We start from the raw sequence: 17,926 nt of genomic DNA, 5'->3' as shown, positions 1-17,926 counted from the left end.
CCCATTCAAAAGTATCTGTTTTAATTGATTTTTGCAGCTTTTGGAAAAATATGTTCTAATCCAGCTTTTCAAAGAATAGTAGGCTAATTTTCACAAATCAAAGCATTTTGTCAGAATACATAAATACTTTTGAAAGGCACTCAATGGAAAACACTTTTTACCTGTATTTACAGCATCTAACAGCAGGGGCGGACTGCCAAAACAATTCAGCCAAACTTTGGTCCCACCCTTATTTATTACATTGAATATTGAAAAAAAGGGGTTGTGAGCTATGTTTTATCTTGATTTAAATCAGTGGGAATTACTAGCAGATGAAAGTTCAACAAAACAACATCCTAAGCAGATCTCCATCATACAGCAGTGGAAATGGAGAGTTCAGAGTCACATGGAGATATCCTTTCTTCTGAAGTGAGCCGAGAATAAATCCCGCCATCCTACGCCTCCTCCTCTAAGAAGTCACTAAATGTTGCCAGAGACATAAGGGCCCCCCTCTAGGCAAGCTGCCAAAGAACAGAGGCGCGAAAAAAAACAGAAAAAAAAAAGTTGTACTTCCCACGACTACTTGCTAGTCATGGCGATCAGACTGAAAACGTGTGTTTTCAACACACTTCACTTGTAGTCGGTTTCACTTCAGAGACTTTAGCATGAAAGGGAAGCCTAGTTTCAAAGGACGAATGCTGAATGCTGCCAGTCATCCCACTGAGAGCAGTTTTGTGTAAATATATTGCACTTACCTAAATCTCATTAAGACGAAGAAAGATGGCTCAATTATGCTTTCTGAAATATTATTACTGAAGCCATATGGACGCAAAGAGCACTTACTGGGGCTCTGTCAGAGACGGCACAGACTAATTCAGCACACTGGCAGCTGACGCAAGCAAGTTTTCATGGGAAATTATAGAGCCTATTAACGCAGTCACAATGCCAGTCGTTGAATTAGAGCGACAGAGTGAGTTGAACCTTGTCAGACGTGACAGTGTAACATACAGCTGACTTATGAGTCATATGCTTTGATCATGTGTGTTCACACAGAATTGTGGGTAATCATCTACAAGAATTTGTGCATAATTAGCAAAACCTATCAGCAAATTATAATACATGTTTAAAATACCTGCACCTAGCTGGTAGATTTGGAAAGGTGGGTGTGTATGGATGCTGTCTTTGTATATATATATATATATATATATATGAAAAAACACTGTCTGTATATAACAACATGCTCATATTATAAGCAAATATATTTGTGATTCAAATTCAGAGCACTAAATGTTCTTAAAAAAAGGCATAATGTACAACAAAAGTGACTTTTTCTATTTGAAAATATGAGTTGGAAAATGGAAATTGTGTGTGATGCTATTCTACCAACATGTTTTGGCTTCTTCTTTTGTTCAGGGTTGGCTAAAATATGTTTTCTTTATTCCTGTTCCTTTGTTTATAATGAATTGCTCTAGGTCATGGATGTTATGGTGTAGGCTTTATTTTTCATTCAAATAATGCATTGCATATTAGTCTGTAAATAAGCAGACTCTTTTGAAGCCAACACAAAATAGACAGTGTGGATGTAACTGCACATGGCAATGAAGCAGCACCTCAGATCTGCTCCACGGTCGGCAGTGATTAATAATGTTGGCTGTTGTTGCCTAATATAAGCTCACTAATTCAATTCAGTGAAAAAAAAAATATTTTTACTTGGATTGCACTGAAAGGTTAAAAGCAATAGTCTGCTGAAAGACTGAGCTGAAATAAAGCAAGGTCAGAGTGAAATGTTGGAAATGAAAATAAATGAATTGCTCTGAAAAGAACAGTTAAATTAAAGTTGATCAGAATGACCTCAAGGAAAGCACAGCCTTGACTAAAAACAGTTTGCCAGTATTTATTATTATTATTTTTAGGCCCTGATTTCTTTTTATATAATTTACTGGCTTTTAAATTGTTTATTTGCCTTTAAAACTTCTGTAAGAAATTTGATTAAATATCACAGAAAAAAATGTTCCTACTACTGTACCTGACAAATATCACCAAAAAATATAATAAAAATAAAAGCACCCTTGTACCTTTTGAGCTTAACTGTCCTGAATGTGCACTTGTACCCTTGTTACATTCCTTTTGTGAAATCCTTCTTCTTCAAGCAGCCTGCTAACTTAGCCCACCACATGCCATGCTTTCATTTTTGCTATTTATAGAAGTCATCATCATCGGCTTTTAGAGAGCTTTCATCTTTTTTTCTCCTTTTCCTTTTTTTTTTTTGTATTAACCGCACCAGTGGCTCTCTTTTCCTAAAGTGCTTTCCTACAGCTAGCTGAGTGTCCCCTGCCGTGTCCTTGAGGAGGTCAAGCACTGCATTGTTCTTAACTCTTTTTTCACAGTGGTCAAACAAACTTAAAAACACCCATACTTAGCAAACATTTAAGAACTCTCTGTATGCCATTCCATCTTAAAGTGAATTTATGGATGTTTCTATGAAGTGGGACAAGGCACAAGGTGGCATTTGTCCACTTAGACCAAGGATAGGCAATTCCAGTTCTGGAGTGCCACTTTCCTGCAGAGTTTAGCCCCATCCCTAAGAGTATTTCTAAACTGTGTAGGACTGTGGACCTCTAGAACCAGAACTACCTATCGCTGACCAAAAATTACGACTGATTCACCCAAAGAAAGCTGTCTGAATATAATAACGAACTGGAAATTACAAAGATTTTGTCACATGCAAAATAATAATAGCCCAAATATACGGATTGCTTCATTCATTGCTTCAAAAAAAAAAAAACATTTACTGAAAAAACTAAAACAAATTTGAATATGTTTACCTGCATGGAATATTAAAAGCTGATCCAGGTCAAAAGCATCTCACACACACGTTTGTTTTTGTGAAAAGTGGGGACATCCCATAGGCGTAATGGTTTTTATACTGTACAAACTGTATGTGCTATTGCCCTACACCAACCCTACACCTAACCCTACCCCTTACAGGAGACTTTGTGCTATTTCAGATTTTCAGTACACTCCATTCTGTATGATTTATAAGCGTTTTGAAAAGCGGGGACATGGGGTAACGTCCTGAAAAGTCACCTTCTCCTTGTAATACCTATGTCATACCCTTGTCATTATAGAAATGTATGTCCTCATTTGTCACAAAAATGCACGTGCAGACACACACACACACACACACACACACAGACAGAAAGACAGACAGACAGACAGACACACACACACACTGGTTTCCATTTTTTATGGGGATATTCCAAAGTGTAATGATTTTTATAATATACAAATTGTATTTTCTATCCCTTTACCCTAACCCTAACCCTCCACCTAAACCTACCCTCACACAAAACCTTCTGCTCTTTTAGATTTTCAGAAAAATTAATTCTGTATGATTTATAAGCTTGTTTTCTCATGGGGACCAAAAAATGTTTCCACAAGGACAAGAATTTTAGATATTGGCATCTTTGTGGGGACATTTTTCCCCTTAACGTAGGGTATACCTGAACCACACACACCTACAAAAGTCCCTAGTGGTGTATATGTTTATAAGTCACTTGCTCTCTTTTATGGTAAAATTATGGTAAAATTTAGTAATCATCAAAGCTCAAAAATTGAAACATTACCCAAAAGCACTACCCAGAAGCACAGTCACAGAGATGCAAAGTATTTAAAAATTTACGTTTTTGAATTTCCCTCGAGTTTTGATGTGGTTTGAGAAACATGGACAAATGAGCCATCCTTTAACATTCAACATACAGTGCAAACTACAATATTGGTGACCCTTATGCACAGTAAGTCACATATTTAAGGACATAAATGCCACATGACATAACCTAAAGGAGCAAGTGCAATGCACAACTAAAAGAATAATCAGTTAAGCAGATTCATGCCATGGTCCGTGCTTAGAGCCAAAAAACCTGTTGTGTAAAATGTGTAAATCTTAAAAGGGATACATAATTTTGTACTAGTAAGGCACAGAATGGAGGTCCCCCGTATTTCTAGAATGATCACTTGGAGATTTCTGGCCTCACCACTACAGTGAATTCAGATATCATCCCCTGCTGACTATCTGCCCCCATCAGTGGGCTCATTATACAGTGAATGACCCCATTATATCACAAGGAAACTGCTATGCTCCTTTGATGACCCTGAAGCTTTGATATGAGTGATCCCTTAGGACTCAATTTAATTTGATGCCCTATGTGGCCAGACCGCTCTTCAACCTGTGCTCTATAATTTCAACCACATTAAGAGGCAGAAAGCCTACACTGCATTTGCATGTGCCATTTTGGGGTGTGGAGTTATTGACGGCAGTGTTTGATCACTGGTGCCACGCAGCCATCTGGACTCATAACACACTAAGCTAGCAATAATGCGCAATAAAACTGTACATTGAGAATAGAGGTATGGGTATCATTTTTTTGTATTTATGTTTTTTTTTTATTATTATTTAAATTGCATGATTAAGGAACTGTGGAAACACTTGTGAGATAACGATTGTATGATTTGTAAATGTGAGGTAAACTTCATAAATGAAATGTCTCAACGGCAAGATTTAGTGACATTGTGACATGAAACTGCAGTTACAAGAAACAAAGTTGCAGTTTCAAGATATAAAGTCACATCAAGAGATATGAATTTATAACTTGGATAAATAAAGTCACAATAATGGGCTTGCAAAGACCTTTCTTTCTTTTTTTTTTTTGAGGCATAAACTGATTTCCATAGGAAGTTGTATAATCAGTGAAAAACAAAATCTTGAAGCTAAAACGTCTTTTTTTTTGGTCAAGTTTAAAATACTTTCTCCTGTCTCTGTTAAATGCTCAAAAACAAGTACACTAAGTCATTTGTAGGTTGATTTCCTGAAAAATAGAATCACTGTGGTACTGTACTCGTTTGTTTGAGTGGCTCAACATGTCAATATCTGTCACAACTAAATGTGTGAGTAGGACCGGACCACCCACAATGTCAAAATAATGATTTGACAGTAAGAAACTAGAGGTGCAGAAGTTACAAACACTATAAGATTAATTTTCAGACCTGGTCTGATACTATGGCTGTTCACCAAGAACCCAGAATATGAGAGCACAGTTTAAATAATATAACAAACAGACTAAACCATTCCTCCTAAGGCACTGTGTTTTCCATCAATAGTCAAAACATTCTGAACATCTAAAAATACAGACATTCTGAGCATTTTGAGAAAAAAAACAAACAAAAAAACATAAAAGTATATCAACAACAACAAAGCAACATTTGAGTCCACGCTAGCTCCTACTACCAAGTGACTCCTACTTATTTTGTGCTAAATTTACAGCCCTGTTATGCAAAAGCCTGTTACCCGTTCTGGTGTAGCATTTTATATTTTCTACTTTATTGTAGATTTACAAAGATATACTACAAAATCACTCAAATTGGGATGTTAAAATGCATTTAGACATTTTAGGTTATTAGACAAACTGTAATTAGCCAGGGTTGCAAAACTTTGTCAAACAGGTGGAAGAAAGAATTTACAAAAAAAAAAAAAAAAAAAAATGGGACACCACAACCACTTCAACAATGTTTTCCCAATATTGCACTGATGTCCTAATTTAGAGCCAAGCTGTTCATTTTCATCTGCTTATTAGAGCCAAACAGATGCGTTTGAAGTCATTTATCAAAGAATCAATACTGCAATGAAGTTTCTAATCTAATTGCTGTCACGCCACTAAAAGCTGTAACAGCACTTTGCATTGGACAGACACAGCAGGGTCCCTGCAAGAAATTATTTCTTTCTTCTGAACTGCCAAGGAATCCAATCCACTGTTAACCCTATAATACTGCATCTTTAGAAAAAAGGTGGGGGAATGTGTCATACAACAGCATAAATTAACATGGTTCTTTATTTTGTGTCGCAACGAAATGTTTAACTGATGACATGATGTTCCTTCAAAATCATTTTCTCATCAAAGCACCATTTTTGTTGATCACACCATGTGGGGCTGTCCATCAATCATGAAGCCAATCCCAAGGCACATTAGCAGCCAATCAAAAATCGGTGTTGCCCCAAAGCACTCTGGGAGCTGGTTTTGACAGCTGACCACATTAAGATGTATGGTGGAACGTTCCATTAGGGACCTGTCCTACATATAACCCGTTCACACATGCCATATTTGTGCTAGATTTGTTTGCAATGCCTTTATTATTAATTAGCAGCAATCTTAAGCAATGAACTTAATTATAGATGCTGTATAATATCAAGCATATAAAATCTGACATCTAGAACATATTCATTTATGAATGCCTGTGTGTGAGTTTTGGACAAATCTTTTAAGCAGTATGTGGTTTGCATATAAATGCAAAGCTCCCTGTGTTCACTTTCAAGTAAAAAGTGAAAGTCCAACATGTAATACTTGTCAAGATATCATGGAATAATAATGAAACTTACAGAAAAAAATCTGAGAATCAATAGGTGAACAAATCTTTTTAGTGACTTGAATTGTTTGAATCTGATCATGAAAAAGATTTTCTCTATAGGATGTATCGACATGCCAAGCAGTAGTACATATTTCCCATTCAGAGCATTTGAAAAGACTATGACTAAAGTACAGTAGGTGTTCATACAGTGGTGTTTTGTCTGTAAAGAGGGTCAGCATATGATTTATGAGCTGATTGTTGATTAGAATGCAGTGCTGCAGGATGTGTTTTGGTATTCATAGAGCTCTCTTCCTCCCTGTCTGTCCTACCATCCGTGATGAGATGCACACGTGGGAACCAATGTCTCCATGCTGATGCGTCGCGAATCGAGTATGTTCTGTCTGCCTCTCTGCTTCTCACCTGCCTCTGGGGTCAACAGCTCCCTGCTTGATCTTGTGCCACTCCAATACTATGGCACACATCCACGCACTCGAGGACACACTCTACTCCATCCAATCCACATCTTTCTGCCACATCAAATCCATTTCTGTGATAGTTTAGAACAGTGGCTCTCAACTGGTGGGTTGTGAACCAAAAATGGGTCACAGCTCTGTTCTGATTTGATGGCAAACAGCAGGGAAAAAAGCTTTGCTATGTGTAAATACAAAAATGGACATGTTATGTGACAAGCCCTTAACCTCGAAGATCATGAACAAGACTGTAAAAGAGGAAACAATCTAGAATACATTAACTTTGGGTTCACTTGAAACAAGGATACATATAGTTTGTGGTATGTCTGATTATTTTAAAGCATTTTCTTGTGTGGTGTTTGAGGCATGGCATCTCACATATAGAAGAGAGGTCAGCTCACATTTCACATTTAATAACGGTCGTATTTTGCCCACCTGAGATTTGACCTCAACACTGATATTCAAAGGGAATCACTGCAGAGAACTAACCCTAAACATTTGCTGATTTCCGGAACACGTGACGATGCCTGACCATCTGATCAAGCCCTGCAGGCAGGACTGTCCTCTACTATCCCATAGGCATTTGCGTAGGACAGATTACTATTAATGCTATTACTCAGTCTCTTTAGGTTTTTGAGATCTCAGGAATTAAGGCTCCTTCAATCCATCTGTTGCATTATTTGTATTTTTTCCTAGTTCCACAATTTTCTGCAGAAAACATAACTCTGAAGAAAAAAATAAGCAATATCAGCTAATTAATATCCATGAATCCCAAGCCACTATGGTGTAATCACTTTGGAATGCATTGCACTTAAAGGTGACATATCATGGAAATCTGTCTTTTTCCATGTTTAAGTGCTATAACCAGTGCATCTACCAACCCAGAGAATGTAAAAAAGAACAACCCAGTATTTTTTTTCTAAGCCTTTCCTTCAGTACATACAACACATAAAAGACAGAATATTTACCTTTACCAGGCTGAACTGGCAAATTACTTCACTGAAGTCATCATCATCAATACACATGGCCTTCCAGCCCTTTGTGAAAGGATTCAGTTACTCACTTTCAACAAACCAACAAAAAACAACATATTTCCACAGTATCCTTCAAGAATGCAAAATCTATCACACATGACAGCTGTAAAAATTGTTACGGCATATTCAAAGGGGAAAAATTTGATGGCAGATAAAACCCTGAAAACCAAACGTCACTAGTCTCAGTGTCATTTACATAAAACTCAAAGACAGTTATGCTGATCCATGTCGATAGATGGCACAGCAGCATCCAACACCATTGTGAGATCAGTACTTAAAGTACACAAAGAACAGTGATGCTAACTCTAGGTAAAGACTACTGAATAGTATTAAAAAAACTAAAACTACTGACTGCAGCTCTAAGGACATGAAAACAATGAGTTCATTAATTTACTATCTAATAATACTAAAATGCAATGTCATAATTAGCAAAAAGAACAGGAGGAAAAAATGTGCATATCTTAGTGTAGATTAAGCTATGTCTAAATCTATGGATTGTTTTATTTATAATTTTATTTTAGAATATGGATTTGGAAAAATTGTAGAATATGGAATTAGAAAAATGATGTAAACACGTTCAGGGATTGCGTCTGGCTTATGATCTTGGTAATGAGTGGCCCATCAGTACAGCATGTCCTCTCCAAAGTTAAGCCTTGCGGTCTAGCCAATGCACAGCTGTCGAAATAAACTGACACAAATGAAAAGATTTCAAAACATTGCATCCACAGTGCTGTGGCTTTAGTATCTTTCTCACGTATCCCAGGTTGAGTGTTCTCTTATAAAGCGTCTGCTGCTCTGTGTAGTGTGACCCGGGGGCATGAAATGATTAGACATGAAGTCTAAAGTTTCTCTGCTCTCAGACCAGTGTAATACCTATTAGGCAAACTCTTGCAGCAAAAAGAAAATGTCTAGACAATGTTCTTTTCATTTCACTTTGAAGTTTAATTAATCAAAAAGCTTACGTCAGCTACTGTAGTTTAGCGCTGCAAAAGAAAACAAGCTATTTACTATGCATCTGGAGTATCATACAGTCCATATTGTAATGTTGGAATTAATTAGTCTTTGCTGTGCAGATCTTGGTTGGCAGTTGAAATGGCTTTTCAGCTTGTGTTAACTAAAGTCAGATCCAGAAAGCATAAGAAAAACTGATGGTAAAAAAGCGCTGGGTTTATTTATTTATCTTAGTTACATATGCTTCAATGCTGCTTTGTATGCTTTGCATGAACATTATCCCTACTTTATCTGGTCTTTGTCTGACCAGCAAGTTCAAGGAGAAGTTCAACAAGTGTCATTATATCAAAGTACAAGCAATGGAAAATTACTGCTTTAAAACATTGTCTAGTAATTCTACACTTTAAAATGTAGAAATTTAAGACAAATATCTATTGAAACAACAATCATAAGATTAAGCAACAATAACAAGCATTAGTAATATAATAAAAAGTAATATGATAAAAATGAATAAATGGTTAAAAGATATATAATAAATAATCAATGATTATGTGATTATAATGAATAAATTAACAAAAACATAAATCTCATCACAAATGTATGACTTGAGATACATTTCTATTAGCAATCCTTAGAGCTTTCACTGCATTATAGAAAGCTACATAACAGCTGGCTGACAGCTCAACAGACACAGTGCTAACATTAATGGAAACATTACTCTTAATGAGGTGCAAGAGTGTAGACAAATGTGCGTATTTCTCACTTTCCCCTAAAATAAGCTGTGCATTGTTAGGGAGCATTAGCTAAAGTGAGCCTAAGACAAGTGAAGGTGTCACCGTGCTGATGCCTTGAGGAACAATTCTGTAACTCATAAAATATTATTAAAAGCATTGCTACAACAAGAATGAGAGTGTGCGGAAACTAAACAGCACTCTAGATTCTTCACTGTTGCTATGAGATTGTGTAGAATCCAAGAGATAGGCACATTTTCTATTTCAGTTTCCAGTTTGACTGAGCTTTTATATGGCTCACCAGAAAGTTGTGATGCCAAAACCTCAAACAACTGCAAGTACTTTTATCTTGTTTTCCATTAAAATATCCAAACATTTTAAAAAGGCATTTTGATTTCAGAAACTACATTATGCAAAATACGGTAACGCTATGATTACAGGCCACAATGTACCGTGTAATTAAACAGAATTTACAGTGCACCTATTTGTAAGTATAGAGTACCTCCCCAGTACCTACTTGTAGGTATTAGGGAACAATATGCAACATTTGGGGAATAAGGGGGTAATAACCTGCGAAATTCTAAAGCATTTATACTGTAAGTATTTTATAACTAAAGAGCACCTGTTCTGAAATTACGTGGTATGTATGACACACAGATCGAAATTTTCCGCGTAAGCATAACTTACAGCTATACGTATGTGTAGGTAAACGGAAACAATGGGCAACGTTTGGGGGATAAGGAGGTAATGACCTGGAAAATTAAAAGTATTTATACTGTTAGTATTTCATAAGTAAGGTGTAACTATTCTAAGATTACGTGGTATGCATGACCTACTGTGTTAGCCAAAATTATGATTTAGAACAAGTTGCCTTATTGTAATAACACAAAATGTATGATGCAGTATATTTTTACACTATGTACTGGGTCTTATTGTATTATTACAACATATATCTTAAATGACTGATACAAATAGTAAACTGTAGTAGAATAATTTACTAATTATAGTAAAGTTAAAAACCACCATAGTCTTTAGAAAGATTTTACCACAGTTTACTTAAGAATATATGCTATAGTATTTAATAGTGTTTCTTAATGAGAGATCATGGAGATTACTAAAGTGTGTGGAAATGATGTAATGAATTTATGCTATTATTTGGTTTAGAAATTTCCACATAAACATTTACCTGATGAAAGAGCATTGCATACGGTCATCTCAGCAGCGAGTCCGTCAGCAGCATTGTACCGTCGAGGTGCAATACAGTGGAAAACTAGATTACCTGCTCCCAGGATATAACATATAAATATTACATCATAATTCACAACACATGTATATTTACTGTATAATTTATGTTTTTTGATAGCTGTAGTGCTGTGTTGCACTTGAGCTTCCGTATGTGGTTTGAGGCAAGTAGAATAAAATGTACTACAACATTTTTCTTAACTACTATGCTAACATACACCCTTGTTATATGTTATTGTTACCCTCTTGTTACGTGTAGTTACTGTGCAAGTGTAACATTAAACAATTTTAGTTATGCTGCAATAGATATGTTTCAAAGTTATTAACAATGAACCGTATTACAGTTAAATGCAAGGTCCAAAGACCTTAAGTTAACAAATAAATATTTGTATTATTTAACAAAATTTTAACAGATCTTTTCCAAGAACAAAAAGCAGAAAACACAAATTTACAACCACTTATACAAAATACAAAGAACAGGAAACACACACACACACACACACACACACACACACACACACACACACACAAATCATGTTCTAAATGTATTTTTAATAGGCATACTTTCAATTTTTCCTTTCAGTTGTGGGCAGGAGTCAACAAATTTCAGGAGATCTTTTGCATATACTTGCAAAGTTGTCCCTGCAGAATATGAGGGAGCAGAAAAGTCCCCCCCCCTCTGATGCAGTTTTCACCTGTGATCACAATTAAAGAAAAATACACTGAAAAAAAAAAAAAAAAATTAATAAATAAAAAAAACCAAACAAAAAAAACTATTAATACGTGTCAAGTTTGCATAATGTAAAGTAGTGCTGAACAAAGCTTATATTTAACCGAATATAAAGAATATGGACTTCTCTGAGGACTGAGCAATGTTTCAAGGCAAATCGGTAAGAGTTGCCAATACTGTGATATGGTAAAGTAATAAATAATAAAATAACAAAGGACTACAAAATTTACACAGGTAACTAGAAAATAACAAACAAGAACTCAATAGTAAAACAAAATAGAGAATATGCAACAGTCAGTAGGTGACAGTCAACTCCACTCTGATGGGCTCCAACTCACCTTAACCCCTGGGTATACCCTGTAGCCTACCATGCGAAAAACCATGGGTACCACAAAACAGCCATGGTTGTGCTACAAAAGCTGTGGTTAAAACTTCTTCAGCCCTGTTGCATATTTTGCATTGGCATACCTGAATTTAAAAAAAAGTGCCCTACCCACAAACAGTAAATTTATTTTAAAAAGAAAATATATATATAGTCTCTATGTACAGAAAACCCTTTAAATTTTAACACATGGTGTTGTTTTATTTGTTCACATTTTATGACAAACACAAATAAAAATTTTCCTGATAAGTTACTCACCCCTATGTCATCCGAGATGTTCATGTCTTTCTTTCTTCAGTCGCAAAGAAATTAAGTTTTTTGAGGAAAACATTCCAGGATTTTTCTTCACACAGACTGAAGATTAAAAACATAGTTTCAATGAAGCTTCAAAGGGCTCTACACGATCCCAGCTGAGGAATAAGGGTCTTATCTAGCAAAACGATCAGTCATTTTCTTAAAAATATATATTATACACATTTTAACCACAAATGCTCACAATTTTCTCTGTGATCACAGGTGAAAACTGCATCAGAGGGGGAGTAACTACACGTAAGAAGAGGGTAACAAGGGTTCAGTTTAACTTACTGCCCGCGGATGTTACACTTACACAGTGACTACACATATCAAGAGGGTAACAAGGGTTCACTTTAAATTACTGCCCGCGGATGTTACACTTACACAGTGACTACATGTAACAAGAGGGTAACAAGGGTTCACTTTAACTTACTGCCCATGGATGTTACACTTACACAGTGACTACATGTAACAAGAGGGTAACAAGGGTTCACTTTAACTTACTGCCCGCGGATGTTACACTTACATAGTGACTACACGTATCAAGAGGGTAACAAGAGTTCAGTTTAAATTACAGCCCGCGGATGTTACACTTACACAGTAACTACACGTAACAAGAGGGTAACAAGGGTTCACTTTAAATTACAGCCCACGGATGTTACACTTACACAGTAACTACACGTAAAAAGAGGGTAACAAGGGTTCACTTTAATTACAGCCCACAGATGTTACACTTACACAGTAACTAAACCTAACAAGAGGGTAACAAAGGTTAACTTTAAATTGCAACCCGCAGATGTTACACTTACACAGTAACTACATATAACAAGGGTGTATGTTTGCATAGAAGTTAAGAAAAATGTTGTAGTACATTTTATTCTACTTGCCTCAAACCACATACGGAAGCTCAAGTGCAACACTACAGCTATCAAAAAACATAAATTATACAGTAAATATACATGTGTTGTGAATTATGATGTAATATTTATATGTTATATCCTGGGAGCAGCTGGAAACAGGTAATCTAGTTTTCCACTGTATTGCACCTCAACGGTACAATGCTGTTGACGGACTCGCTGCTGAGATGACCGTATGCAATGCTCTTTCATCAGGTAAATGTTTATGTGGAAATTTCTAAACCAAATAATAGCATAAATTCATTACATCATTTCCACATACTTTAGTAATCTCCATGATCTCACACAAAGTGGTTTTTAACTTTACTGTACTTACTAAATTATACTACTACAGTTTATTATTTGTATCAGTCATGTATAATATATGTTGTAATAATACAATAAGGCCCATTACGTAGTGTAAAACATACTGCATCATATATTTTGTGTTATTACAATAAGGCAACTTGTTCTAAATCATAATATTGGCTAACACAGTAGGTCATGCATACCACGTAATCTTCCGTTTACCTACACGTACGTACAGCTGTAAGTTATGCTTACAATCTGTGAAAATTTCGATCTGTACATACATATCATGTAATTTCAAAATAGGTGCCCTTTAGTTATAAAATACCTACAGTATAAATGCTTTATAATTTTGCAGGTTATTACCCCCTTATTCCCCAAATGTTCCCTTATACTTACGAGTAGGTACTGTGGAGGTACTCTATAGTTAAAAATAGGGGTAACACTTTACAATAACAGTACATGAATTATCATGTACTAATACCTTAATTAATAATTACTTGACTATGAACTAATGAAGAGTTAAGACATGTATTAATCAAGAACTAATGAAGAACTAATTTAACTACGACATGAGTCATATGAATTACCGCATGAATAACACCACCTTAATTACATGTTAGTTCCTGTATGTTAGTTAATGTATTAATTAACACTTTGGGGTAAACTAAATCAAACATGCTCTAGAAGAAAGATTCATGAAAATGGCACACTGCAAAATTGTTTATAAATTTTCCACCTGCAGCTGTCACAAACATCAGTGAATGACAGTGGATTTCTTGCAATATTTACGTTTAACCTAACTCATCCAACGCACAATGATGCATTCATAATTAAAAACAACTTCATCTCATCCTGTTTTGAGTGATTCCACTGCTGCCCTCCTACAATAATGTATTCATTAAGCAGATGCAATTTTCCAAATTAAAATCAGTGTTAGCATAGAGATGATGGTTATGTTATGGATTGGTTTACTGTCTTTATATCATAATAATGCACTGAAATCAGACGTTTGTCTTGAGTTCTTGCTCTTCTTTTGGGCCACTATTGCTCCTTCAAAATGTTAACCTTCCTCCTACCGTTCAGTTCCTTCTCCATCCAAATGCAGCCACAGGACCTCTGCTCTTCCACTTTTTTTTACAAACCACCAAAAAAACCCCAAATATCTGATTTAGATGAGCTGAATATGTATAAAACATGTGTAATTGATAACTTTTTAAAGATGTGCCCCTCCAAGACAAGTCATGACATGATACATTAACAAGGCATGAGTTCATGTTAGTTAGTCTATGAGTTGTTAATGATTTATTAATAATGTGTACAGTCAAGTAAAGTCCAGCGTGATCTCATGATAATTCATATATATTTTACGTAAAATGTGGTTCTATAAAACGTACATTTACTTACGTTTTTACAGGCACTAAAACGTACAATACTGACGTATTTTCAGCATCTAAATGTACAAATACTTACGTATTGACAAAAATGAATCCTTATGACTATTGAAATCGTGGAATTAATTTTATTATTAGTTGTCATATCAATTACCTTGTTTTCAATTGCATCATTAAATTGTTTACTCGTTTACTTAATATGAAATGATAACATTTCGTTTTATTGTGTGATTTCCGCTGCCGGCTCGTTTCCAATAATAGGCCTACAAGTTAAACAAGACTTAACTTTAAACCTTAAAATAAATAACATTTGAAATCGTTTAACCTTTACTTGTCATGAAATGTTTACTTTGTTTGCCATGGGCCACAAAAGGCGTTTTCTCCGACATGCTGTGACTGACAATATAACTATAAAAATAAAAAAAAATAAAAACACCAAAACCGCAACATAATTACGAAATGAAACTATTTTATTCGTGCGCTGTAATCCAGATCTTCAGAATCCATACGACTGCGAGGAACAGACCCAAATCCAAGCCTTTATTCGACGATCTTCATCTCCATCCCGAGCAGCGAGTCCAGCGACCGTAAACAGCAAAGCCCGCGCTGACTGACTAGTTCGTTACGGATTCAAATGTTGCCGCTTCACACAACAGGTTTTACTGCAGGATAATCGAACGCTCATTGGCTCTCGCCTGCCTTCGTCACAGATTGCGACATGCAGTGTTTCTGGTGAGGTGTGTATTTGAATGATGCTAGCAGCACGCGCACGTCTTCACGAGTTCACTGAGAGGGAGAGGATCAGGAAAATAATCTGGATAATATTTTCAGCGATTAACAACATAAATTATGCTCAAATGAAGATATCAATCTTTCATTTGAAAGCCATGTTTCTAGCATCTGTAAAACTGCGTTTTTCCATCTCAAAAACATATCTAAATTGCTACCTATGCTCTCAACATCAAATGCAGAAATGCTAATTCATGCGTTTATGACCTCAAGGTTAGACTATTGTAAATAAATGATTGTAATTGCATTTATCTGTCTATCATGTTTTTCTTCTACTGTACAGAAATAGCTATGTTTAGGTGTAGATGTAGGACTGGGATTAGCGATTATAAAAACGTTTTTAATGCTATATTGTTACTAAAATGGTTATTTTCTTGCATGTTTATAAAATGGGTAGGTTAAGAGGTCTAAATGTCTAAATCACTTATTGATAAAATGATAAAAATGCATTGATAAGAATATCTTAATGATATAAAAGATACGTAAATATTTTACGTTTTGTCATGACATGGGGGCACAATATCATTAACTCATCATTAACTTAACATTAATTCTTGACTTGTTAATGTATCATAATGTCATGACTTTACTTGGGGGCACAATATTACTAACTCATCATTAACTTAACATTAATTCATGACTTGTTAATGTATCATAATGTCACGACTTTACTTGGGGGGGGGGGGGGGCACAATATCATTAACTCATCATTAATTACTTATAACTTAACATGAATTCACGAGTTGTTAATGTATCATGTCATGACTTGTCTTGGAGGGGCACATCTTTAAAAAGTTATCAATTACACATGTTTTATACATATTCAGCTCATCTAAATCAGATATTTGGGGTTTTTTGGTGGTTTGTAAAAAAAAGTGGAAGAGCAGAGGTCCTGTGGCTGCATTTGGATGGAGAAGGAACTGAACGGTAGGAGGAAGGTTAACATTTTGAAGGAGCAATAGTGGCCCAAAAGAAGAGCAAGACAAATGTCTGATTTCAGTGCATTATTATGATATAAAGACAGTAAACCAATCCATAACATAACCATCATCTCTATGCTAACACTGATTTTAATTTGGAAAATTGCATCTGCTTAATGAATACATTATTGTAGGAGGGCAGCAGTGGAATCACTCAAAACAGGATGAGATGAAGTTGTTTTTAATTATGAATGCATCATGGTGCGTTGGATGAGTTAGGTTAAACGTAAATATTGCAAGAAATCCACTGTCATTCACTGATGTTTGTGACAGCTGCAGGTGGAAAATTTGGTTTCACTTTATTTTGATGGTACCTTTAACACATTCTATTGACTATAAGTAATGTTGCACCTACATTTCTACTAACTCTCATTAGAGTGTTAGTAGTGTATTAGTTGACTGGTAGGGTTAGGGTTAGATTAAGTTGACACGTTCTTGCAAAGTTACTTATAGTCAGTAGAATATCTGTTGGGAGACCAACACAATAAGGAGTTAGTAGATATGAAGCGAACAGTCTACTAATACTCTTATGAGAGTTTGTTGACATGTAGTTGCAACATTACTTAGTGTCAACAGAATGTTCAAAAGGGACCATCAAAATAAAGTGTTACCGAAAATTTATAAACAATTTTGCAGTGTGCCATTTTCATGAATCTTTCTTCTAGAGCATGTTTGATTTAGTTTACCCCAAAGTGTTAATTAATACATTAACTAACATGCAGGAACTAACATGTAATTAAGGTGGTGTTATTCATGCGGTAATTCATATGACTCATGTCGTAGTTAAGTTAGTTCTTCATTAGTTCTTGATTAATACATGTCTTAACTCTTCATTAGTTCATAGTCAAGTAATTATTAATTAAGGTATTAGTACATGATAATTCATGTACTGTTATTGTAAAGTGTTACCAAAATAGGTATGCTGTAAATTCTGTTTAATTATGTGGTACATTACGGGCTGTAATCTAAAGTGTTACCCCAAATACTATAGGTCTATTCAAGGATTAAGGCCTTGATATAGTCACAGCAAAGTTCTTTTTCACTCTTCGCTTAGAGGTAAAAATAAGTTTGAAATACCTTGATCAAAACAAAATAGACAGCACATAAATATGGTAAATGCTTGATGCACAAGAACCAATTTATGTTAGATATCTTTGTTTGCACACAAATGAGCTGTAAAATATTCTTAATATATGTTACATTTTCTATATGTTTATTAAAGTAACTTCATCTTTGTTTTAGCTCACTGATCAGTTGATGATTTCATTTTTGGGTGAACTTTTCCTTTGATACAATGTATACATGAACAGCCAAAATTGTCAACTTAGTGTAGAAGGGTTATTCCC

Source organism: Onychostoma macrolepis, chromosome 20, assembly GCF_012432095.1.
Source record: "Onychostoma macrolepis isolate SWU-2019 chromosome 20, ASM1243209v1, whole genome shotgun sequence".
NCBI lineage: Eukaryota > Metazoa > Chordata > Actinopteri > Cypriniformes > Cyprinidae > Onychostoma > Onychostoma macrolepis.
Note: the sequence above shows the minus strand (reverse complement) of the source record.